The following is a 26,931-nucleotide window of genomic DNA, read 5'->3' as shown; positions in this document are numbered from 1 at the left end:
TAACGTGGTTAACAACATTAACCTCTTTATTTTAATCTCTCACATTTCAAACATAATTCTAATTAACATACCTAAAATAATAATCTTCAACCAAAGAGTAGATATAACAAGAGGCGACACTAGACAAAAATTAGTACAGAAAATTTATTACAAATATATTCCAAATTATTAGAGATCGACATGAAAGTAGTTTTGCTCGATTTAAATTTCCCGCTCGTTTGTACAAACAATTTAAAGGGACAGGAGGGATCAAAGGTTCCGACAGATAGTATCTCTAGTTTACTCTGTGCCTTAGAATTTAAGACATTTGAATGGCACAACAGAACTTCGACACGGTGACCTCTGCATTGTTACCGAAGAGTTAGTGTTAAACATCCCCGGTCAATTGATCGAGCATACGTGTATAAATCACGACGAAAAGCTATCATGTTTCGCTAAACTCGACTATTGTTCCTCATTTGGAGGTTAACAATCACCATGCAGCGTCCATTGGGCCTCCATGGCGTTGTTCGACGGCGGACGCGCGAACTATTCCCGTGTATCCCATAATTCACGTCACGTGACGAACGTGTCGCCTTTAAGTAGAACTGACAGACCTAATGACCGGGCTCCCGTCTATTACCCACTTGTGTGACGTACGAAATGATAGCACGGCTATCTGCTGCAAAGATTGGCGCAATTTGCCCGAGCACGAGAGTATTTCCTCTGAAGGACGCTGTTTTCTTTATGTAACGTTGTTATGAGGCTAGTTTGCGTCGCCGGCATATGAGATTTCAAGTTTTAGGAACTCGGAGTTTATTCTGGGAAACTCATGTGGATTTTGCCTGGGAATATTACATATTCGGGCGAATGTTTAAGTTGTGGTTAGGTCCAATCGTGAATTTTTAAGTTGGGGTTAGGTCCAATCTTGAATTTTTAAGTTGGGGTTAGGTCCAATCTTGAATTTTTAAGTTGGAGTTAGATCCAATCGTGAATTATTGAGAGTAGAGTAGTAACTTTTGTAGTAGTTATTTTTGTTTTCAATTTAGGGACTGATGTGATTAATTGTGAAGATACGGTTGGATCGCTAAATCCCAAGGTTTGTCAAGCAACTAATTTGCAAGTTAGGGTGCGACGGATGAATAATTATCAACTCAGTATTTGTCAAGTGACTAATCTGCAAGTTAGGGTGCGTCAGATGAATAATTGTCGACTCAGGATTTGTCGAGTGACTAATTTACAAGTTGGGGTCCGTCAGATGATTAATTAGTAACATAGAATCTGTCTAAGGTGTCTATATTCAAGTTAGGATTACTAAGATGACTAACTTTCAAGTTAGGATCACTGAAATGATCAATTCTGAAGGTAGTATCCATGAGATAACTCTAACTTTCAAGCTAAGAACCATGAAATGACTGATTCTGATGTTAAGGTTTGTTAAGTGACCAATTCTTAAATGGAGGTCCACTAAGTGACCAACTTACAAATGGAGGTCCACTAAGTGACCAACTTCTAAATTAAGGTCGACTAAGTGACCAGCTTCTAAATTAAGGTTTGTCACATAACTAAATCTAAACTTAGAATGTTTAAAATGCTTAATTCAGAGTTTGTGAGATAGATAAGTTTCAATATAGAGTTCCTAAAGTGGCTATACTTAAGTTAGGATCAGTAAGATGATTAACTCTCACGTTAGGATTACTGAGATGATCAACTCTCAAGTTATAATCCAAGGGATGACCCTAACTCTCAAGTTAAGAACAATGAACTGTCTGAAGTTAAGGTTTGTTAAGCGACCAATCTTTAAATGGAGGTCCACTAAGTGACCAACTTCCAAATTAAGGTTTGGCAAACAACTAAATCTGAAATTAAGGTATGTCAAATGCCTAATTCACAATTTGAGAGCCAGCTAAGTGTTAAGATAGAGTCCCTAAGGTGGTAGAGTCGAGGTTCAGAAGGAGTTCCTATGTCTCTCAAGTTACAATCACTCAAATGACCAACTCTCAAGTTACCTTCCACAAGATGACCCTAACTCTCAAGTTAAGAACTGTGGAGTGACTAAATCTCAACTTAGGGTTTGCCAAAGCCTAATTCACAATTTGAGAGCTAGCTAAGTCTCCAGATAGAGTCTCTAAGGTGGTAGAGTCAAGGTTCAGAAGGAGTCCCTAAGTCTCTCAAGCTGGAATCACTCAAATGACCAACTCTCACGTTACCATCCACAAGATGACCCTAACTCCCAAATTAAGAACTATGGAGTGACTAAATCTCAACTTAGGGTTTGTCAAAGCCTAACTCCCAATTTGAGAGCTAGCTAAGTCTCCAGATAGAGTCCCTAAGGTGGTAGAGTCAAGGTTCAGAAGGAGTTCCTATGTCTCTCAAGTTACAATCACTCAAATGATCAACTCTCAAGTTACCATCCACAAGATGACCCTAATTCTCAAATTAAGAACTATGGAGTGACTAAATCTCAACTTAGGGTTTGTCAAAAGCCTAATTTCCAATTTGAGAGCTAGCTAAGTCTCCAGATAGAGTCCCTAAAGTGGTAGAGTCAAGGTTCAGAAAGAGTTCCTATGTCTCTCAAGTTTGAATCACTCAAATGACCAACTCTCAAGTTATCATCCAGTGACCCTAACCAAATGACCCATTTGACCTCTCACCAAACATCTAATCTCCAAGTTAAGATTCTTCAAGACCCTAATCCCAACTAGTTGTCCAATTTCCAAGTTAGGATCCACAAGAAAATCTTATCCCCCATCAAGTTCTCTGAGGTGACTACTCTCAGATTAAGATCTTTCATCAACCCCTGAACCCCTCAACCCCATTAGGGTTCCCTACCTTCAGAGTTCAAAATGTATTCGAAAATCAAGGTCTCCATTTTTTGTTTAAATCACACAGACTTCGTTGGATGGACCAACAGAGTTGACTCGTTAATTAAATCGGGCTAGACAGATTAATTAACTCGGTCCACTATCGATTTTCGACCTTGGTAATTATTCAATGCATTGCATGGGGTGAGTAATTAAACTGTGAATTTTGTACGAAATTCAGATTTAGTTATAATTGCAGCATTAGGTTCGATAAAATCAGGTATTCGAATTTCTAACTCAAATTTCACTCCAGAAGAACCATGAAATTCGATTCGAAACTACGCTTCAATTTCATCAAACTGCATTAATTATTCGACATTCTATTGTACAGCGATATTCATTTGGAGATATTAATTGCACAGTTTCTCGATACGACCCTGACTACGGAGGCTCAAGTTTTCGAAGGAAAACTCGTGCACAATTTTCCGCAGTACAACTGTATAAATGTCATTATAAAATTGATTGAACGCGAAGCCTCGTAAAATACGAGCCTCTGTCATTTTCGTTGTTCGTCGAAAATAAATCACGAAATGGGAGCTTGGTGCAACCTGTTCGTTGTCATTTTAAATCTCGTCATTTTCATGGAAATCCGACCTTTTTAGAATCGGAGTCCGCATGGAGAATCACGGTGCAAATTTTCTGGGACTGCAAAATAATTTATGAAACTGCGTAAATTGACATAATGCAAATAGGACAATAAATGAATTTAAAAATTGCATCGGAAAAATTTGATAAAATATCGTGACAGAGTTTGAATCACATTCTTGAGTCACAATGGTGATGAGTCATAGAGACCTTGTATCACTTTCTAACTGCGAGGTATTACAGTCAAGAGAATGTTAGAATGCAAGTACGTTATTAGCTAAATATAATAAAAATTTGTTTCAACCTTAAAATTTGTTTTAACCTTAGAGAGTTGCAGAAAATTTGTGGATGAAGAAAATGTTTCAAAATCCCGAAGGTATAAGAAAACATGTGAAAATCCTTGCTATAAAAAAAAGAATGGAGATGCACAAAGCACGCAACCGCTGTGAGCTCATCTATTAAACTTTCCCCTAACAGGGTGCAGCTTCACAATGGTATCAGATAACGTAGGCGTCATCGCTGGCCAGCAATGGCCAGTCGGCTGCACTGGGTGTTTTGCAAAAATTAGGTCAGCCGCGCGCACCCCGCACACACATAGTCACAAATCTGTCTGTTATATTTTCCAACAGCGTGTTCGCTGCTATTTGTTTAAAGAATCTCGGCGTGCAGATTTGTCTGTTTAATTTAGGAGAGCCCGCTCTCTGGAGGGCTGCTAACGCCGGCTAGCTTCCTGATACCCGAGCCGCCATGTTTGCTTTGTGTAACACTTCCGTTCTCTTGCAAACGAAATGTCTCTTGCTGGCGGGATTACGTTTATCTTGTTTCGTACGGGATGTTAAGGAAAATGGGGAATTTTTTGTATCAGATTCGGTGAATTCAGGTTAGGTTCTTTCGGAAGTTGTTCTTTCTTTTTCTGATTCAAAGTTCTCGTTTAAATTCGGATTTAACTTACAGGTAATATAGACGTAACTCAAATTCAAACTTAACTTACAGCTAATATAGACATAACTCTAATTCAAATTTAACTTAGACTTCATATAAACATAACTTACATTCAGACTTAACTTAGACTTAATATAGACATAACTCAAATTCAAACTTAACTTACAGCTAATATAGACATAAATCAAATTCAAATTTAACTTAGACTTCATATAAACCTAACTTAAATTCAGACTTAACTTAGACCTAATATAGACCTAACTCAAATTCAAACTTAATTTAGATCAAATAGAGACGTAACTCTAGTTCAAACTTAATTCACAACTAATATAGAACTGACTCAAATTCAAACTTAATTTGCAGCTAATATAGATCTAACTCAAATTCAAACTTAACTTTAGACCTAATAGAGACGTAACTCTAGTTCAAACTTAATTTACAACTAATATAGACCTGACTCAAATTCAAACTTAACTTAGACTTCATATAAACCTAACTCAAATTCAAACTTAATTTAGATCAAATAGAGACGTAACTCTAGTTCAAACTTAATTCACAACTAATATAGACCTGACTCAAATTCAAACTGAACTTAGACTTCATATAGACCTAACTCAAATTCAAACTTAATTTAGACCAAATAGGGACGTAACTCTAGTTCAAACTTAATTCACAATTAATATAGACCTGACTCAAATTCAAACTTAACTTAGACTTCATATAGACCTAACTCAAATTCAAACTTAATTTAGATCAAATCGAGACGTAACTCTGGTTCAAACTTAATTCACAACTAATATAGACCTGACTCAAAAAATTCAGACTTAATTTGCAGCTAATATAGATCTAACTCAAATTCAAACTTAACTTAGACCTAATACAAACCTAACTCTGATTCGCATCTAATTTAAAGACAATCAGGTCTAAACTACGTAATTGTCTAATACTACATTTAGCTCTAGGATGAATAATCATGAATTGTAGCAATAACCTTCACCTAGCTAAAATATAATTCAGATTTAGTCCAAAGCTAACCAGACACTGTCTACATCCTCCTCTGACGCTTTAGTTAGTTCCAGAAAATCATTCATCAATTGTCACAACTCCTAACTCGGATCTAGCTCAAATATACTTCAAATTTGATCTAAAGTTAACCAAGCACTGTTAAAATCCTCTTCTGACGCTTCAGTTAGTTCCAGAAAATCATTCATCAATTGTGACAACTCCTAACTCACACCTAGCTCAAATATGCCTCAGATTTGCTCTAAAGCTAATCAAATACTGTTAACATCCTCCTCTGACGCTTTAGTTAGTTCCAGAAAATCATTCATCAATTGTCACAACTCCTAACTCGGATCTAGCTCAAATATACTTCAGATGTGATCTAAAGCTAACCAGGCGCTATTAAAATCCTCTTCTGACGCTTTAATTAGTTCCAGAAAAATATTCATCAATTGTGCTAAGTCCTAACTCGGATCTAGCTCAAATATACTTCAGATTTGATCTAAAGCTAATCAGATACTGTTAACATCCCCCTCTGATGCTTCAGTTAGTTCCAAAAAAATATTCATTCTTTGTGATAGGTCCTAACTCACATCTAGCTCAGATATTCCTCAGATTTGGTCTAAAGCTAATCAGATACTGTTAACATCCTCCTCTGACGCTTCAGTTAGTCCCAAAAAAATATTCATTCCTTGTAATAGGTCCTAACTCACATCTATCTCAGATATTCCTCAGATTTGGTCTAAAGCTAATCAGACATTGTTGACATCCTCCTCTAACACTTCAGTTCTAGAAAACTATTCGTGAAGTGTCAGGTCCTAACTCAAATGTAGCTCAAATATACCTCAATAGCTAAAATATACCTTAAGATCTACTCTATACATCTATTTACAGCTGCTATAAATGTCAACCAATCATAACATCAATATTCCACATAAATACATAAACACAAATAAATCCACACAATACATTTAATGTTTTACAATCTCTCTATTTTCAACTAATTTCTCTTGAACCCTTGAGTCATTAAATCAGTAAAATTCCCATCATTAACACTAAATCTATCGGCATATAATGTGCACTTAATTTGAAGTTAAAAAATAAATAAACGAACGACGAAACATAAATTCGTACACACATTTATTCTTCATCTTGATGAAAATCAATGCTGATTTCAAGGAATGTACTTTAACGAAATGTGTATCTTATAATAAGAAACTTGTGGAACGGTCATTTGACCGGTTTGGTAGTTTTAGTGTTAAAAACTTGAAGAGTCACTCAAGTTTCCAAACATACCTTGAATCATTATCACCTAGCAGATAGTGTATAAAAAAGATAAAAAAGAGAAAAGACGGCGGCGTCGCGGTGCCACCGTAGACCCTCCGCTTTTCCGAATGCTACGTTACTGTACCACGGCGACGCCACACAGAGAATCGTTCCGTCAGTCGGGTCTCGGCCGCCGTCAACGTCAATACGACGGCGCACGGGCTCATCGTCTCGGCTCGGAAGCACCGAGCCTCCTCGCGGTACAGAATCCATTGTTTGCCACCGAAATCCTAACCTGCAACCCCTAATCTAACCCTTTCCGCGCGTCTTACCCATATAAATCACCGTGGACCCTGCAATCCCTCAGTGCCCTAAGGATCTGGTCAGACGCTAGGCTGTGTTTGTGCAGATCGAGTGCTTTCCGGTCGGAGTGCTTTCAGGCCAGAATATTCAAGCTTTCCTGCAGGAAAACGGGGCGAACCCGGCTGTGCTGGAAAAAGGGATGCGTTCCATAAAGTTAGCTGTTGGATTAAAGTGTTTAGAGCTCTCTCCTTTAAACGCAGACTGGATTTTTTCAAAATTATTCTATTGTGTAGGCATTCTTGAACGCCATATGGATGTAATTCCAGACGGTTTACCTTTCAAAAAATTTTTATTTAATATCGTGTGGTTCGAGTGTTGAATATCGAGATTCTTTTGACGGGTCAAAATTTGGTGCACGTGGTGCTTAATTAGTTCCTCGTGAGTTCTGTGATTTTTAATGTGCAAAAATGTTTTTATATTATTTCCGACAAAAAAGCGCAATACGTTAATTGGAAAATAATTTTCGAGAGAAAAATAGCTTTGTCATAGATTGGAGCAAGATTAATGACTCCGTTGTGTCGGCTTCAAGTTGGAACAACGTTATTTGTCCTGTAATCTGATCGATCAATTATGAAGCCAGTCATAAAATCAATCAGCAATATTCTTCACGAAGTACCCTTGACAAGTTGAATAGACGCCAGTCGATCTAAGAAATTCGGACGTCAAATTAGGAATTTCGGTTACATCATCAAAGAGTTAACCGAGTGTCGATCTCTTTCGAAAAACATAAGGTCCTTAAACTTCTAATCAAAACATCTGCCAGGTTTAATCAAAACAATGTAGGTTCCAGATCCAAACACTTGGAGATCCAGTATTAAGAATAATCCAGTTTCCAGACGCAGCGTCAAAATTCGTTTCCTAAAAAATAAACACGGGTCCACAAATTTATAACCAAAATCACCGCCAGGTGATACTCTAAGTCCCCAAAATCTCCAAATCCCGAAAATCCATCCGAGTCACGCGAGAATCCTTCATTCGCATATCCAAGTCCTTGTTTTCGTTTCTCCAAGTGCGCAGCCATAAGTGTCGTGGTTCAGTGTGGATTTCTGTGAGCAGATCAGGGATGCAGTGGACAGGTCCTGTGGGACTGCGTTCTCTGGGATCCTGGTGAATCGCGAAGTGACCGGAAGCGCGACGGGCCCTTAGCACCCTAGTAAGCCGGCTTAACGTCAAACTGTTTGTTTGGGGGGTCTACCTGTTACCCCTTCACAAAAAAGTTTATACCGGTGCGTGGCATGATTCTGTCCAGTCTCGAGATCTTGGCAGTGATTTCACGGGGATGTTTTCGGTGATTGGAGGGGTGTTTTACAGGGGTTGAATGTTTGGATCGAACTGGTCGACGGTTGAACGTGCCAGGACGATGTTGTGTAATACTTGTTGATGAGGAACGGTGAATAAGATGGATTAGATTTCACGGGGAAGTTTAGAGAGGGTTTAGGTGTAGAAGGGGTTGGTTCGTTTTAACAGCTACTTCTGATGCGTGATTAATTTTGTGGATTGATTTAAATTCGGATTGCGATGCTATTAATAGATATGCGGGATCAGATTCTTTTAGGTACTTTCTTCAGGTTTTTATTTTTCTGTTTATTCTAGTAAAGGAAGGTATTAAGGTGGACGTAGGTAGACATTATGTGGGTGGAAATAAGGTATTTAGGGGACTTGAGTGGGCTAACATTGATTCGATAAATGTGATTTCGTGTACTAAATTGTTATCTGGAATACCTAAATTAGGTATTATTCAGGTAGTCTTTCTATGATTAGATAGTAGGTACCAGACATGCTGACATTTTGGTAGATGTCCACTATATAGGCTACCCATATTTGATATGATATACCTCATTGGATCGATACCTAAATTCTATTAGGGATGTACCAATTCCAAGTCTGAGGTATTAGGTACCAGACACTGGTTACATACTTATATTCTACTATACGTTGGGTATAATATATTGTGGGTTAGGTATTGGCTATTAGGTACCTGAACCTTGTTAGATGAAGGATATGTAGTAAATCTAAATTATATTTATATAATACCAAACCTTAGATATATTGCATACACAAATTCTATTATGTGTTAGGTATCAGATATTGAAGGTTAGTTGCAGGTCCCAAGAGTTAGGTACCGAAATCTTGTTAGATAAGAAGTATGCAATACATCTGAATTATATTTACATAAAATATATTTGTAATTCATATTGGTTTAGTATTAGACATTAGATATATTGCATAAACAAATTTTATTATATGTTAGGTATCACATAGTGAAGGTTAGGTACTGGGTCTTAGGTAAATGTTGTTGAACAAGTACTATATAATACATCTATATTATATTTATGTTTTATATTTATACAGTATCAAACATTAAATGTATTGCATACACAAATTGTATTATATGTTAGGTATCAGACAATGAAGGTTAGGTACTGTGTGTCAAGTAAACGTTGTTAGACATGAAGTACGTAATACATCTTTATATTTATATAGTACCAAACATTAGATATATTGCATACAAAAATTCTATTATATGTTAGGTGTCACATATTGAAGGTTAGGTACTGGGTCTTAGGTAAATGTTGTTGAACAAGTAGTATATAATACATCTATATTATATTTATGTTTTATATTTATACAGTACCAAACATTGCATGCACAAATTGTATTATATGTTAAGTATCAGACAATGAAGGTTAGGTACTGTGTGTCAAGTAAACGTTGTTGGACATGAAGTATGTAATCTTTATATTTATATAGTATCTTTAACATCTTTATATTTATATAGTACCAAACAATAGATATATTGCGTACACAAATTCTATTAGAAGTTAGGTAACAGATATTCAAGGTTAGGTACCAGGTACTAATTGTTAGGTAAATCTTGTTTTATAAAGGACACGTACCTAAATTATATATGTGCATTAGAATGATTGGTAATTAAATGAACCAATCAATAGTCCAAGCATCAAAAGCTCTATTAATAGCCTCTCAATCCCGAAGTCGATTTCTGTGAACTACACAATCGTAGCAAAAGTGCCTTTCGGTTCTCTGAATATCATTGTGGATTACAAACAGTTGGCATTGTTCATCAGATTACGCAACATCGTCAAAGCGTTTCTTCGAGCTGAAGAGTAAATTGTCAGCGAATCAATTGAACGTATCCCATAGTGTCATGGCGCCCGGACAAAGACGAAGAGCGCGGCACAAATAGCGGAAACTCGACAATGGCGCCCTTTCTCAGCCCATTCCGATAGAGATCGGAGTTTAAAAAAAAAAAAAACACCGCTCCTTCGTGTTTGAATCGAAGACAATCGTTCGACTCGAACCGTGCCACGCATCGGGCGATTTAACAAAGATAAAGAGAGAGGCAGAGTCGAGTTTTAATTGCTTTCTTTTATGCTCCATCGTAGCCGAGGAGATACTTCACGGGCTGCTGGAGCCTTTTGTCCCTATCTTTTTTTCGAATTTATTATCTCCTTTTATTGACGGATGATTCCTGCAAGATAATAATTCAATTTTGTACGTGGACTCCTTTGTCAAGGCAATATAAACTTCAATTTTTATTTCCACATTTTTCACCGTTCGAAAACATTCCTAGTTGATATTTTTTACACGGCAGCCATTTTTAAACTTCGAAGACAGATGAGTTTCGCAAGTTTTATGAACGGTAGGAAATTTTGAATAGGAAGTTCGGAAGCGTTTAGTTTCCGGTTCGATCTTTTTTATCGACGTACCTTTCGCGCGCACGGCCATAAATGAGATTTATCGCCGCGATCACAATTCCGATATTTTTTCGTTTTGGCAGAAATCCTCGGAATTTCAGCGACGGTTTTTAAAACGAATATGGGAGTATCGAAAATCAGCAATTACAGGAAAAAATAGAGTTCAATGTTCTGAAAGGGAAGAGTGTTTTAAACCCAGTCATTACGGCCGAATGACTGCATTATTAGACGCGGTTAGTGTCATCAATTATGGAGGGGTTCGATGATTACGTCCAGGGGCAGCCATCGATTGTCAGCCAAGACCCCTTAGCATGTGTCAATTAATTGCAGTGGATGGTTAATAACCGCTTGCAAAATAAAATTATCGATCGTAGGCTCAATGAACTTCACTCTATTATACTCTATCTGATATTCAATATTTAAAATTTCAACCGTGATTTTTTTCATCGATTCGATTACCCTTGTAAATTTTATAAGATTAATTACACAAACAGAATTTTATGAAATATGACTTTGTTCGAAATTCCAAATATTGATTTATTTGATGGAATTAGTCGATTCGGTTATGTACTCAATTTTAACAATCGGCACTTTTTTTGTAATGTTAAATATAACACATTTTTATTAAATTTATTTTTGGATAATTTATTTCAAGTTGTCTGATTTATTTCAAATTTATTTTTGGATAATTTATGTAATGTTATCGAATTTATTTAAAATTTATTTTCAGATAATTTATGTAAAGTTATCGAATTTATTTAAAATTTATTTTCAGATAATTTATGTAAAGTTATCAAATTTATTTAAAATTTATTTTCAGATAATTTATGTAAAGTTATCGAATTTATTTAAAATTTATTTTCAGATAATTTATTTCAAATTGTCTGATTTATTCTAAATTTATTTTTGGATAATTTATTTCAAGTTATCTAATTTATTTCAAATTTATTTTTAGATAATTTATTTCAAGTTGTCTGATTTATTCTAAATTTATTTTTGGATAATTTATTTCAAATTTATTTTTAGATAATTTCTTTCAAGTTAGCTAATTCATTTCAAATTTATTTTTGGATAATTTATTTCAAGTTGTCTGATTTATTTCAAATTAATTTTTAGATAATTTAATTAAAGTTATCTAATTTATTTAAAATTTATTTTTAGATAATTTATTTCAAGTTATCTAATTTATTTCAAATTTAATATTAGGCAATTTAACAAATTTTTGAAATGTCTCTCCATCCCAAAGTCTACATTTAATGTCTTTCATTCCACTCGTAAATACCTCGGAAAAATACGAAATAAAAAAATTTGTAAAAGAATAAAGAAAAGGAAGTTCAAGCTCTGGAATTCCGATGAAAAAAGTAGAATCTTATCGTTCGAAATCAACTCGAAAGTGTTTTAATTCACGTAACGTGCATGCCTCGAGCGGATCCAGGATCGTTGTTGTTGTTTGCTGTTTCTCGTTGTGTTACGTTCATCCGGATGAAAGAGGCTGATAAAAGGGCGATTCCTATTCAGAGGTTGCTTAATTAAGCCTCGGTTGCTGCTTGGTTCGCGATGAAAGAGCCACTCGCTGTTAAGCTAGTGGATATACCGTAAGTGTTGTTGGTAAATTGAACGAGAAACGTGCGTTTCCTAAAGACGTTCGTTTCTTCCGGGCCCGTGATGTTTTTGATGAAAGGGAACATTTTTAAGGGAATATAATAGCAATGAAGTTATTGAGGAGTACGTGACATGGTTTGGATCGAGTTGAGAATGTTTATTGAAGTATATTGTTATATTTAGTATGTTTTGTTTTGTATATTTTTATTTTTATTTTAGTGATAATATGGGTAGGATTTTGAGGTAGATTTTGTTAGGTATTGAGTTTTAGGGGACTGTCTTATATTGCCATGAGACTTATTGTCATACTTCGTATTTTCATGCTGCATATTTTCACGTTGTATATTGTCAAGTTGCATATTTTCACGTTCCGTAATACCACGTTCCATAGCAGTACGCTTCATAACGCCACGCTCCGTAATATTACGCTTCATATTGTCACGTACCATACTGTCATACTCCGTAATACTATGCGATCCATAACACCGCGCTCTATAATACTACGCGCAATAATACCATGCTTGATAATACTACGCTTGGTATTGGTATGCTCCATATTGCTACGCTCCCTACTTTCTTTCTACATATTGTTACATACTGTAACACTACGCTGTATAATACCACGTTCCATAATACCACGCGCAATAATACCACGCTTGATAATACTACGCTTGGTATTGTCACGCTCCATATTGTCCTAATCCGTGATACCACGCTCCATATTGCTACGCTCCATACTGTCATTCGGCATATTGTCACACACCGTAACACCACGTTCTATAATACCTTGCTACATAATACTACGCTCCATAATATCACGCGCAATAATACCACGCTTGATAATACTACGCTTGGTATTGTCACGCTCCATATTGTCCTAATCCGTGATACCACGCTCCATATTGCTACGCTCCATACTGTCATTCGGCATATTGTCACACACCGTAACACCACGTTCTATAATACCTTGCTACATAATACTACGCTCCATAATATCACGCTTGATAATACTACGCTTGGTATTGTCGCGCTCCATATTATCATAATCCGTGATACCACGCTCCCTATTGTTACGCTCCATACTGTCATTCTGCATATTGTCACACGCCGTAACACCACACTCTATAATACCACGCTTCACATTATCACGCTCCATATTGTCATAATCCGTAATACAACGTTCCATAATACTATTTTTCATATTGTTACCTTCCATACTGTCATGCTGCTTATTTTCACACACCATTACACCATATTCCATAACGCCGCACTCCATAGTACTATGCTCAACATTGCTCTACTCCATATCGTCGCTTTTCATATTGTCATACTCCATAATACCATGCGCCATTAAAAAATGCTTCATAATAGTGCGTTTCATATTATCATGCTTTACACTGTCAAGTTTTGTATTGTCATGTTCCATAACACTATACAAGTACATAATACTATTGTTCCATTCCATAATGTTGTTCTTCATGCTGTCACACTCCATATTATCAAGCTTCATACTGTCACACTCCATAATATCATGATTCATACTATTACACTCCATAATGTCATGCTGCATATTATCACTCTTCATAATGTCATGCTTCATACTGTCACATAATTACACGCTTCATAATACTCTGCTACATAATGCTCCGCTCTGTAATATCCCGCTGTATAATGCTCCGCTCCATATTATCGCGTTCCATAGTATCACGCTGCATAACGCTCCGCTCTATATTATCACGTTCCATAATATCACGCTGCATAACGCTCCGCTCTATATTATCACGTTCCATAGTATCACGCTGCATAACGCTCCGTTCTATATTATCACGTTCCATAATATCACGCTGCATAACGCTCCGCTCTATATAATCACGTTCCATAATATCACGCTGCATAATGCTCCGCTCCGTATTATCACGCTCTATATTTTCCCTTGTTATATTGTCACACCACGTACTGTAATGGTGCAAACTCTCTTCCACCACATCGTACCATACTATATTGCCAATTATGACAATATTGGATGAAAGCAGCATACTTTCATCATCAGAATGTTTAGCAGCATAGTACATCACATAGCATAGCATAGTTCAATTCCATTTCTCAATTATGGCAATATAACAAGAGTCCACTTTAATTTTCTCAATCGAGTTCTAATCTCTTCATTTTCTCTAACGAACGCTTGCACATAAAAAAGAAAATAAAAATCGCAGACTAAAACTACGTCCCACAAAATCCATACAGTCCCCGCAAGACAGAAAAGCAGAACAAATAAATTGAAGAAAGAAGCTGTTATCACGAGATGATATTTGCCGAGGCTAATTACGTTCACGCTAATCACTGCTTAACACGGTTATCGATAGCAACGAAGGACAGAGAAATCGATCCCTGTTTGCCAGTCGACCGGGCGACGGCTTTCATTTAAAGAGAAATTAATCAGCGACCGGCTTGTCTGCCGGATTATTGGCTACGAAAGGGGACGAAGAAAGTGTCAGCTAATGACATAACCTAATTTCCTGTTTATTCGATACGCGGATGCCGTTAATCGAATTCCCAAGAAAATGGAATGTCTCACCCCTGAAGGATCGTCGGAGAGAAAAATCACAGAATCCTGTGGATGCTCCTTTATTTACTTTCATCCGTTTTCACGCTTAGTGAATCGCGTAACCACGCAACGTGGAAAATGCTGGAAACTCGGAATTGCTTTTTCCTTTCGGGAGAATATCTTCGCTCGCAATTGTACGCGTTTGCAGCTTTTTAATTCGGAGATTCTACCGTGATTCTTTTGTCGAGATTACGCGACTCCATTTGCAATCTTCAGCCGTACCTGAAAATTTTACTAGCGTACACCTGTAATTTTCGTGTCATTATTTACGATTTTGCAATGAAATATTATTTATTTTTCAAGGCTTGATTTTATACAATCTCGGAACCTTGATCATTGTGCTTTTATATTTGAAACTTATTATAGGGCAATAAAATTGGGGAACTTCGATGGCCGAGAAAAGTCTCCAGTCACGGCAATCTCCCGGCTAATGGTTAATAAAAACCAGCGTAGATTGCGAGAAAATTAAAAATTCCAGCCTCGTACCGCTTGATTGCCTCGGCTTCTCCTAACGGGTTTATGCCATTTTTCCTGATTATTTCATGCCAGCGCTTCGATGAAAATTGGAAAAGAGAATCTTTGCGCTCAAGAGAAAAATAAATCACTTTAACCGCGCAAACGAGAACGGAACGACGTTTGACACTATTTTCAATTAAACCCGCCGGAAATTGTTATAAAAGTTACGACGACGGAAGTCAAGATTATAAATAAAATTGTGACAGATGAAGATTGCTATTGAAACGAGAACGAAATAAATCCGGCTGGAAATGTCACCGGACGATTACTCCCGTGACATTTTCCCCGTAGCTCTCGATATTGTACCTTACATAATTCAATTCTGCCTGAAGTAACAAAATTGAAAAATTATTTGTAACTGCCAATACGGTTGGTTTATTGATTTTAGTTTGATAATTAAATGTATCGTTCTTAGAAAAATTTTAGAATACAAAATACTGGAAGTAATAGTGATTGAAAGATTGCTCTCTGTAACTGTCAATATGGACACCCGGTATATTGATCGTACTCCCTCAATAATTAAGTGCATTATTTGATCCAGGTTGACAAGCTCGTCATTTTGAAAAATTATATAACAGAAAAACTCGAAGTAACAAAATTGACAAATTTCTCCTTATAGTTATCAATATGGACACCCGGTATATAGATCGTACTCCTTCAATAATTAAGTGTATCATTTGATCCAGGTTGACAAGTTTCATTTTGAAAAATTATATAACAGAAAAACTCGAAGTAACAGAACTGACAAATTTCTCCTTATAGTTATCAATATGGACACCCGGTATATAGATCGTACTCCTTCAATAATTAAGTGTATCATTTGATCCAGGTTGACAAGTTTCATTTTGAAAAATTATATAACAGAAAAGCTTGAAGTAACAAATTTGAAAAATTGCTCCCTGCTGTCAATATGGACACTCAGTATATTGATTTTACTTCAATAGAACATATCACTCGATCTAGGTTCGAAAGTTTGAAAAATGGTAGCAGATAAAAACTCGTCTCTGTCTCTCTCCATATAAAAACTATTCTTTGACAAGATGACTCTTGCAGAGGCAATGCTTTCGCGTCGTTGACGAAGACGTCCTATCACCAACGACAATCAATTTTGTGTTCCGCTCCACGCGGGAATCACCCACTCTTTCTACGCACGTTTTCTACGCAACCCAGTGCCAAACTACACTATCGAGCTGTTCTAACTAGAGGAACGCGCAGATCAGCAAGTTTCATCAATCGATTCTCGGAGGACCTGTATCCTAATTAAGGGAAAAAACGGGTGAGCGGTCAGGTAACAAGTCGAGGGGTTTAATTAGTCTGGCTGCGAAGAGAAGAGCGATTAACCGGCAAAGGAGAATCCTGGGAATCGATACTATCGAAGCATATGACGGTTAATTGCTTCAACGAACTGCTGCTCTATTTTCACCTGTAACGCGAGTTCGTTGGAAGATAATTAGAGGTGTGAGTGGTGTGTATTCGCTTGTGAGATCAGTGTTTAGCTGCCATTTGGTGATGAAATCGGAGATGGGGTCATAAATTGTGCTGGTGTAGACCTTCATAGTGCATTCGGTGTTCTGATGTGCTTACCTCGTGTTCTCGTGTCGAACTATAATCTCAAAACCTGAAGACCTGTAGAAATACTCAACTCTTCACTCCAATCCCTTTTTTACGTGTTTAGAAGGGCCTATAACTTCATCTTCATCTAATCTTCTATATTCAAGATTGATTACAATTTTGATAACATATTGTAACTTAAGAATAACCGCAAGTTATGAGAGCAACAATATCTAGAAAGGTGGTCTAAGAAGAATTCTTGGGGAACAGAATCTGGATCAAACCTGAAGAAGACTCTGACTAGACCTCAAACTTTTACATAAGCTGTAGAAAATTTCAAGGATACAAAATCTAAGACTGCTGAGAGACCCACTTGAACCCACCTTCACAACAGACGAGTCGAAATACCTAGACCACAAGGTACACGTGGTATCCAGAAATCAGTTGACATAGCAAGGGATACCTGTGATCTTCAAAAGTGAAGTAACACCTAGAATCCACAAGGTTAACTGAAAGATACAAGGTCTGAATCCTAGATGATGACGTATTTTTGCCTGAGTCTGTTAGGCCAAATTCAGAGTTCCAGATGGACCTCTAAGTGACCAGAAGACCTAAGTTATCCTAAGTCACCTAAGGCATAGTAGCACCTCACATACCTGAGTGAAGAACCTCACATACCCTAGTGAAGAACTTCACATACCTAACTGAAGAACTTCACATACCTAAGTGAAGAACGTCACATATCCGAGTGAAGAGCCTCGCATACCCCAGAAGCTCGCTTGGACCAGTTTGCCCTTAGGTACCAGAAGGCCAGGGCAATGTAGCCCGGTATTTGTAAGAAGAAACCGGTGTAAATCAGTTGTTGGTCGTTGGGGGTCCTGGAGAGCCTGGTGCAGCCGGCCCTGGATGTTTCGACGCTGAGTGGCGCTAGGGTGTCGAGGTGGGGGGCGCGTGGTCTTGCTGCCTGCCGTGCGCCAGTGGCGGCGGGGGTGGGGGTGGTGCAGCTGTCTCGGGGGCCACCCCCGAGGCCAAGAAGGGCTCCACCGGCCACAAATATCAGCAGCAACAGCAGCCTAGCCAGCAGCAACAGCAACAGCAACTGTTGCAGAAACAGGAAAAAGAGCAGCAGCAGAAGAAGATACCCGTGGTGCAAACGAAGGAGCTGGCGCCTCTGAGTAACCTTGACGAAGACCTGGACGACTTCGAGGACGAGAAGGAGCCCGAACAGAGGGTCGAAGAGGAGGACTTCTCGAAGGAGGGCAACACACAGCATCGCTTGAGCCCCAGGCTGCACGATATCGAGGAGGAGGACGATGAGGACGGCAGGAACACGAAGGAGAGGTTAGTGCTCAGTTGATATGTTAATTGTTTTTATAATTCTGTACAATGGAAAACTTTCGACGAAAGTTATCCAATAACAAAATTCATGTATAGAAAGTTTTAATTAACTTTGCCGTTTCAATTCAAAGGATTAATTAAATCCACTGTTCGCGATTTAAATTTGAAAGTCGAGTAACTCGGTTTCGAGAGATTAAGCTTTCTTTCAGCAACTTGAGATAATTGTAATTGGTGAAACTTTCGTTGGAGAAAGAAATGTAATAGATCGAGACATCCCCTTTTGAGTCATTCTCACGAGTGACGCGTGACTCGCCCCTCCGTGGTATCAAATCTTGAGGTACCGTTTTTGAAACAACCTGTAACAGGATCAGATGCAATATGGTAATCACATTGTGGCTCCTTTTCATTGACCTCCTCGACTAGCCTTTGATCGTACTCACGAATGCCATCTTCGTGTGCACACACGTGTGTCAGGCACGTGTGCCCAAAAGGAAATGGTCTGTACATATTGCTTGCTTAGCCCTGATTACAGAGCTCCTCGTACTGCTCGTATCGATCTGACATTAACGATGATCCGGTATCGGTTTTACGTTAATGGTTATCGGCAACGGATATCCTGTAGAACGGATTGGATTACCGAGACATCTTCGATATAGGTCTAACAACGAAAGGGAGGATTTTATTGGATGTTTTCTTAGAAATGTACGTGGATATACTGGGTACTCGATTTTTAAATTAGTACGATTCTACTTTTTTATTTGGGGACTTTTTTGAATCAAGTTGTTATTCGTTTCTTGTTCAATAATGTCTTGTGAGATTAGTGTTTTTCGACGAGTCCCATTCACATGTCTACCGAACAAAAAGTGATGTTTCATGTGGCAATCATTGAGCTCACACTCGGTGCAAGCATAACTCTACCTGATCTTTATTTGCAAACTTCTTTGAATCAAGCAATTATATGATTCATTTCTTATTCAATAATATCTTGTTCTAAGATAGCTGACAGTTTTCCTGCAAGTTCAATTCACATGTCTACCTAACCAAAATTCACATTCCATGTAGCTATCATTAAGCTCACACTCTTTACAAGTATAATTCTACCTGATCTTTGTTTGCAAACTTCTTTGAATCCATTACATGATTCATTTCTTATTCAACATATCTTGTCCCAAGTTTACTATTTTCTTGCAAGTCCCATTCACATGTCTATCTAACCACAAAAACCACAATTCTTGCAGCATTAACCTAACACTCTACACCTCACAAAAATCATAAAACACTCTAAACAGAACAAGAGTAATAATTATTTCACATTCTCTTACTTGACAAATATTTACTTAAAATATTAACTTTGAACTAACCTGTAAGCTTAAGTACAGAAACGTAGCAAGAACAATCGAAAAAACTACCAATTCAGAAAAAGTACAATTTGTATATCCTGAGAAAATAAATATTTTGCTGCAAGGCAAATGTTTTCACAAGCAAAAAATATTGGATCGTTCTTTTAATGCGTTCGTGCTTTTATTCGCGCAACGTGACCATAACAATGGTACACGTGGTGAAACAGTGGCGCCCTCGCGTCTGACCAGCTCCTTTGTCTCGAACAAGCGAAACGGAGAATTTCGACGCAATACCACATTATTGTACCCAACACACCAACAGCAACACATTGTCCGCATTCCACGAAAAAGAACATTATTTTCTCGCAGAGACTATTATTCGAAAACTTGAAATTTTTGTTTCTATTTCTTAAAAACTTTTCTTCTTTAAACGTCGATGGAACATTTCCGTGCAAATGAAATCCTTCTCACCGTTTCTGCTTTATGAGATAATAATACGGTTTGCAGGATTTAAAATGCAGCGTGTCTTCTTCTTTACCGTTTTATATCTTGAAGTCTTGCTGAGAGATTTTTTTTAATCGTAACACCTACGTTACATTATTTCCTTTATTTCCCCTTTGAACAAGTTTATACGCGATTCATTTTCATCTCCCTTTTCCGTGTAAAATTGCTTTGTTAAGAGAAATAAAAGAGCCCTCTGCGTATGTAACCTGCATCCTTTTCGCTGGAAAATTCCTTTTGATACGTTGGCATTTACCTCTTTGACCATGATTATTAAATTCCGTTGTGCATGCTTTTATAAATTCTTAAAAACTCGTCGCTTTTACGCGGAACGCGTCTTTCATCTGACGGAAAAGAGTGTTAATTCATCAGCGTTTGAGGCTATTCGAATTTATAACATTCTGATAGTTCCATTCAAGTCGTATTCATCTAATGAGATTTTATTCTTTTGATGTTTGACGATATTCATCTGTTTGTACAGAGATATTTTATTGTACAGACTGTTTTAAAATAAAAAATCGTGAGATAAATTAGAGGTTAGGTTAGGCGACCGCTATTAGGGCCGCCATTAGAGACGCCATGTCGCAAACAAAATGGAGTATCTTGCTTGGTTAACAGAGAATAGTTGCAGCTATTATCATAAATTTTATAATAATTTATAATAAGTCTCACAAAAAAATTTGTTAAAGTTTTTAAACTCTCTATCATGAAATTTTCACTCAAAATATTTTTCCACATCTACCCAAACTTTACGTAAAATCTGAGGTTATGTTCCTAATTATAATATAGAACACCATCCCAAACAGAAATTTCCCGAATTCGACAGTGCAGTAATTTAATCTTTATTTCGAACTCTAATTAGAATAAATTCATTTCAAAGTCGACTCTGTTTTTGCTTCCCGGAAGGGAACGACCGATCAAAGGAACGTAATTAGACGAAAACGATAATAATATCGAAAACAATTCCATCTGCCTCTGAGAATAGAAACCGATCCCCATTTAGCTTGAGTGAAAGGAGGCATCGATGAGCTCCTGATCATTTATAAATAAAATGACGCTTATTATTATCCGGCTGTTACAAACGGTTCGTCTAATTTTGAAACGGAACGCGTATAATTAGTCTGTATGATCGAAACAGCGAATGAGAGGACGCGTGAATGAGACGTAAAGTGACTATTTCCTTCGTCGTTGCGTCACATGTTTCATGCTCGCTAAATTCCTGAGTTATTTGGTGACAGTTTAATTTGTGGACGATTCTTCGTGGCCAATTTCGAACGGCCATGCACTTTGAAGAGACCAAATGTTAGGTTAAGGATCGAAAGCAATTTCGAAGGAAGTTTGCCCGAATTGTGTCATCGGCCTTCAATCGAGAAATTGTAAGGTTGGGACGCCATCTTTTGAAGCGGTCGCGAATTATTGATGGGTATTGTGCTGTGAAAGGGGAACCTAACCTTTGTTACATTCGTTGCTCCAAAATTTCTTCTATGTTTCATCTGGCATTCTTAGATAACTTGAGATAGACGGTTTTAGTCACAACGGCTTCAGGTGGTGACAAAATGGCTGCGCCAAGACTTTTGCGTATTTCGCCAATTTAGAGCAAAATTTAATATTAAGTGTCATGTTCTAAATTTTAGACTGTTTTAAATATTATATTAGTCACGCTCTTTTGCATATTATTAGTTGAGTATTGTACGCGCTGAAATTCCACGCGTGGAATATCCTACGCGCCGAAATTCCATGCGCTGAAATTCCACGCGTGGAATATTATACGCGCTGAAATTCCACGCGTGGAATATTATACGCGCTGAAATTCCACGCGTGGAATATCCTATGCGCTAAAATTCCATGCGCTGAAATTCCACGCGTGGGGTATTCTACGCGCTGAAATTCCACGCGTGGAATATCCTGCGCGCTGAAATTCCACGCGTGGAGTATTCTACGCGTTGAAATTGCACGCGAGGAGTATTGCAAGCGCCGAAATTCCACGCGTGGAATATCCTACGCGCTGAAATTCCATGCGCTGAAATTCCACGCGTGGAATATCCTACGCGCAGAAATTCCATGCGCTGAAATTCCACGCGTGGGTTATTCTACGCGCTGAAATTCCACGCGTGGAATATCCTGCGCGCTGAAATTCCACGCGTGGAGTATTCTACGCGTTGAAATTGCACGCGTGGAGTATTGCATGCGCTGAAATTCCACGCGTGGAATATCCTACGCGCTGAAATTCCATGCGCTAAAATTCCACGCGTGGAGTATTCTACGCGCAGAAATTCCATGCGCTGAAATTCCACGCGTGGGTTATTCTACGCGCTGAAATTCCACGCGTGGAGTATTCTACGCGTTGAAATTGCACGCGTGGAGTATTGCATGCGCTGAAATTCCACGCGTGGAATATCCTACGCGCTGAAATTCCATGCGCTGAAATTCCACGCGTGGAGTATTCTACGCGCAGAAATTCCATGCGTTGAAATTCCACGCGTGGAGTATCGTACGCGCTGAAATTCCACGCGTGGAATATCCTGCGCGCTGAAATTCCATGCGTAGAGTTCGCTTTGCGTTGAAATTCCATGCGCTGAAATTCCACGTGTCAAGTGTCTCACGCTCTGAAAATTCACACACTGTGTTTGCGACACGCTGTAACTCTACGCATTGGAATTCTACGCGTTATGTTCGCTACGTGTTGTAACTCCACGCGTTGAAATTCCACACGATAAAATTCCATGCATTGTATCTATTACGCGCAATAATGTACGCGCAATTTGTTAGAAACTGTCGATCCTTTTAAAGTCACAAAAAGTGCTTCTACCTTTGGAACTCAAAAACCATTAAAATAAATTTTCGCCCATCATTTTCCACATCATCCCTACAAATTTATCCCTAATTTGTGGTCTTCGTCCCCACACAATTCGACCGTCGTAAATCACTTAAGAAACGTCCATCACGACTTCAATATTCCATTTGCGTTTTCCTGATGGCCAGAATCCATGATATCATTTCCGTGCCGTTTCCCTGATCCCACGTCACAGGCCGACATTTAATACAGAATTGAATACAGAGAGGCAGCGGCATTTAGGTCACACTCAGCTCGCTGGAAATCCACGCAACTCGCAGCGATATTAGCTTAGCGTCAATCTAATAAACCTTCAGGTCCCGACCTAACTCAAGCGATACCAGTCGCCTGCAGACGCATCGAGTTTTCTCGTCATTGTCTCGCCGAGCGTCGTGGAACAACCTGTTGATGTTGCTTCGGCGTTGAGCTTGCGTCAGAAACATCGTCGACCAAGATCGATCGCTGACGGATAAGGACATATGCTCTGGCGATGCTCATCCTTTTATGCAGGATGTAACTTTCTGATGAACGGTTGGCACTACATTGTTACACTTTTGCGATTAGGCGCTTTTAGGTGTAGGATTATGGTTTATAGTTACTGTATATATTGTTGGTTTATGTCTCTTCGATAGTTGTTTGATACCGTTATTTGTTTGGTGGTGGAGTGTCACATGGAAATATTGGATTTGGAGATTTAGGAAGTTGGTAATTCAGCGATTTGGGGATTAATGCAGGGATTTGGGGATCTAGAGGTTTGAGGATTTGGAGGTTTGGGATTTTAGGAGTTAGGAATTTGGGGATGTAGGGAACCTGGCGATTTGGAAATTTATCAAGTTGGGGGACTGGAGATTGTAGCAATGTGGGGATGTGGGAATTTCAGGACGTTGCAATTTCGGACATGGCGACTGCTGGACATAGGAATATTGGGGACGTGGGGACGTAGCGATTTGGGGACATAGGGATTTAAGGACGTAGCGATTTGGAGACGTAGGAATTTGTCGACATAACGACTCGGAAACGCAGAAATGTGAAAGATAGGGATCTGAGGACGTAGGTAGCTAGAGACGTAAGGATGTGGGGACAAAGGTATCTGGAAACGTTCGGATTTAGAGATGTAGGGATTCTACCTACTAGCAAACCTACCATCATTAGTTATTTTCACAATGTAGACGCTCCCTCAGGTTTGCGAAGTCAAGTATCTCTTAATTCCCTGAAGGCTACTCCAAACCTTCATCCCCCTATAATTACAGCTACTATATCATGACTACACTTCATACATACTCCCTATATGACCATATATACCGAAGTTACCTTGTCTGATGCTGCAATCCTTAAATACCTACGTCCAAACCGTACTAACGCACCGCGTCTTAAGTACGTGTCCAAATTACTGTCCTTAAAAACAATAATATATTTTCCTAAAACAGTAATAAGCTATCCCAAAACAGTAATAGAGTTTTACTAAAACTATCTTCAACTTCCACAAGACCTCCAAACTTTCTCCCTTTATATCTCCCATACTAGCAACTCCCAGAACATTCAGATCTAGATATTACTTCCTAAGACATCTCCATTCCCAGAAGCCCGTAACCGCGTTAGCCGGCTAATCATCGAATGAAGTACGTTTTACACGCTCATAGCGCCGTTGTTCGCGTTTAGCGTCGATGTTATCTCGCCTCCCTCTAACAAAGACATTCCCAGTTCCGAGGAGATGGAACGTGTCAGGTGCAACTGCACGATAATGGCGTCGAAAAGCGAGGCAGCGTTGAAGCCGGCAGCGTGTTAGTTCCGTTCATGCAGACGATCATGTTCACCGTTGAAACCGGAGAATGCTTTCGAAATTGCCCGATCTCGTTTCGCAACGGTTATTGAAAATTTGCATCATCGAATTTTGTATAAAATGTGTTCGGTGTGAAATGTTGCGAACGTTGGATATAAACGATTGTTACTGATACGTTGCAGGAAAATTACTGTTATTTTTGTAATTTTACGCGCTGAGTATTCTATGCACTGAAATTCCACGCGTTGAGTATTCTACGCGCTGAAATTCGACGTAGTGAGTTCGCTATGCACTGAAATTCCACGCGTGGAGTCCGCTATGCGCTGAAATACCACGCATGGAGTATTCTACGCGCTGAAATTCCATGCGTTGAAATTCCACGCGTGGAGTATTGTACACGCTGAAATTCTACGCATGGAGTATTCTGCGCGCTGAAATTCCACATGTGGAATATCCTGCGCTCTGAAATTCCATGCGTTGAAATTCCACGCGTGGAATATCCTATGCGCTGAAATTCCACGCGTGGAGTATTCTGCGCGCTGAAATTCCACGCGTGGAATACCCTACGCTCTGAAATTCCATCCGCTGAAATTCCACGCGTGGAGTATTCTACGCGCTGAAATTCCACGCGTGGAATATCCTATGCGCTGAAATTTCACGCGTTGACGTTCCACGCGTGGGGTATTCTACGCGCTGAAATTCCACGCATGGAATATCCTATGCGCTGAAATTCCACTCGTGGAGTATTCTGCGCGATGAAATTCCACGCGTGGAATACCCTACGCTCTGAAATTCCATCCGTTGAAATTCCACGCGTGGAGTATCCTATGCGCTGAAATTCCACGCATGGAATATCCTGCGCTCTGAAATTCCATGCGTTGAAGTTCCACGCGTGGAGTATTCCGCGCGCTGAAATTCCACGCTTGGAATACCCTACGCTCTGAAATTCCATCCGTTGAAATTCCACGCGTGGAGCATTCTACGCGCTGAAATTCCACGCGTGGAATATCCTATGCTCTGAAATTCCACGCGTGGAGTATTCTGCGCGCTGAAATTCCACGCGTGGAATACCTTGCGCTCTGAAATTCTATGCGTTGAAATTCCACGCGTGGAATACCCTACGCGCTGAAGTTCCACGCGTGGAATACCCTACGCGCTGAAATTCCATGCGCTGAAATTCCACGCGTTGAATATTCTACGCTCTGTAACTCTACGCATTGGAATTCTACGCGTTGCATTCGCCACACGCCGTAACTCCAGGCATTGAAATTCCAAGCGATGAAATTCCACACACTGTCTCTGTTATGCGCAATAATTCTACGTGTTATGTTCACCACGCAAATCCATTGTATTGAGCTTTGTACAAAACATGGTTCATGTGAAATGTTGCGAACTTAAAGTTGGATATAAACGATTGTCCCTGCTACGTTGCCGGGAAATTACTGTTATTTTTGTAATTAGTCGTTTACGTTTATCGTGTCCGTGGTGCGGCAATTTGCTCCATACATTTTATGCTCGACAAACGCGCTGAACAAACAACGTTCATGCGCCTCGGCAAACTGAGAGGACATTGTGCTTCCCAGTTATTTTATGAACGCAAGCCACGGTGTTTATGCAAAGCTCCGTACGAAATTGCAATTAAAAATAACGCCGCTGTTTCGCTTGACGAAATCTAGTTACACGGAAATTAAACATCCCGCCACGGGATGAAGCCTCTAAATTAAAAGTACCGTGTTGCTTTTATTGTCCCACTCGAATTATCAGAAAAATAGGGAGGCCGCGGGAATAAAAGACGTAAACCCTCTTCGTGGTATTTCGACAAATGAATTGTTGTTGAATGAACGGACGGAGTAATGGTTTATTTGTTCAACAAATTGAAATGGACGTTTTTGGGTGGAATTTAATTTTCAGCCGGGTTATGAAACTTCTGAGGTACGGTATTTTATGCGGCGCTGGTAGCCGTAACGGAAGTTTATGGCAGTGGGGGAATAATAAAATTGAAACGGTTGGAACAAGGTATTGGTAGAGAGATTTGTAAATGGTTCTGTACAGGGAAAATTTTATTTATGTATTGAATCGTTGTATAGTTGAATTCCTAAACTATTATATGCTACTATAGGTTACTATATACTACTATACTACTATAGA

The 26,931-nt window shown here is 38.8% G+C and overlaps 1 protein-coding gene and 1 long non-coding RNA gene across 7 annotated transcripts in view; one reads left to right on the top strand and one right to left on the bottom strand.

Annotated features, from left to right (window-relative positions):
- Positions 1 to 26,931, top strand: part of dnc (phosphodiesterase dunce) — a 437,944-nt gene that overhangs the window by 113,111 nt on the left and 297,902 nt on the right. Inside the window, exon 1 of one of the 6 annotated variants that reach the window (XM_076540899.1) lies at positions 17,983 to 18,332. The exons of 4 other annotated variants lie outside the window; for them this stretch is intronic. The gene's annotated coding sequence lies outside the window, so the exon portion shown is untranslated. Of the gene's footprint in view, positions 1 to 17,982; positions 18,333 to 26,931 lie in introns of those variants that run through there. One more of the 6 variants, XM_076540900.1, reaches the window with a different exon arrangement.
- Positions 18,431 to 19,888, bottom strand: LOC143266045 (uncharacterized). Its single transcript, XR_013041047.1, has 3 exons — positions 19,691 to 19,888; positions 18,770 to 18,945; positions 18,431 to 18,685 (listed from the first exon to the last, which is right to left on the bottom strand). It is a non-coding gene; the product is annotated as an uncharacterized LOC143266045 (long non-coding RNA).

This window comes from Megachile rotundata, chromosome 16 (genome assembly GCF_050947335.1).
Source record: "Megachile rotundata isolate GNS110a chromosome 16, iyMegRotu1, whole genome shotgun sequence".
Taxonomy (NCBI): domain Eukaryota; kingdom Metazoa; phylum Arthropoda; class Insecta; order Hymenoptera; family Megachilidae; genus Megachile; species Megachile rotundata.
This window is presented reverse-complemented; position numbering and strand designations above follow the sequence as displayed.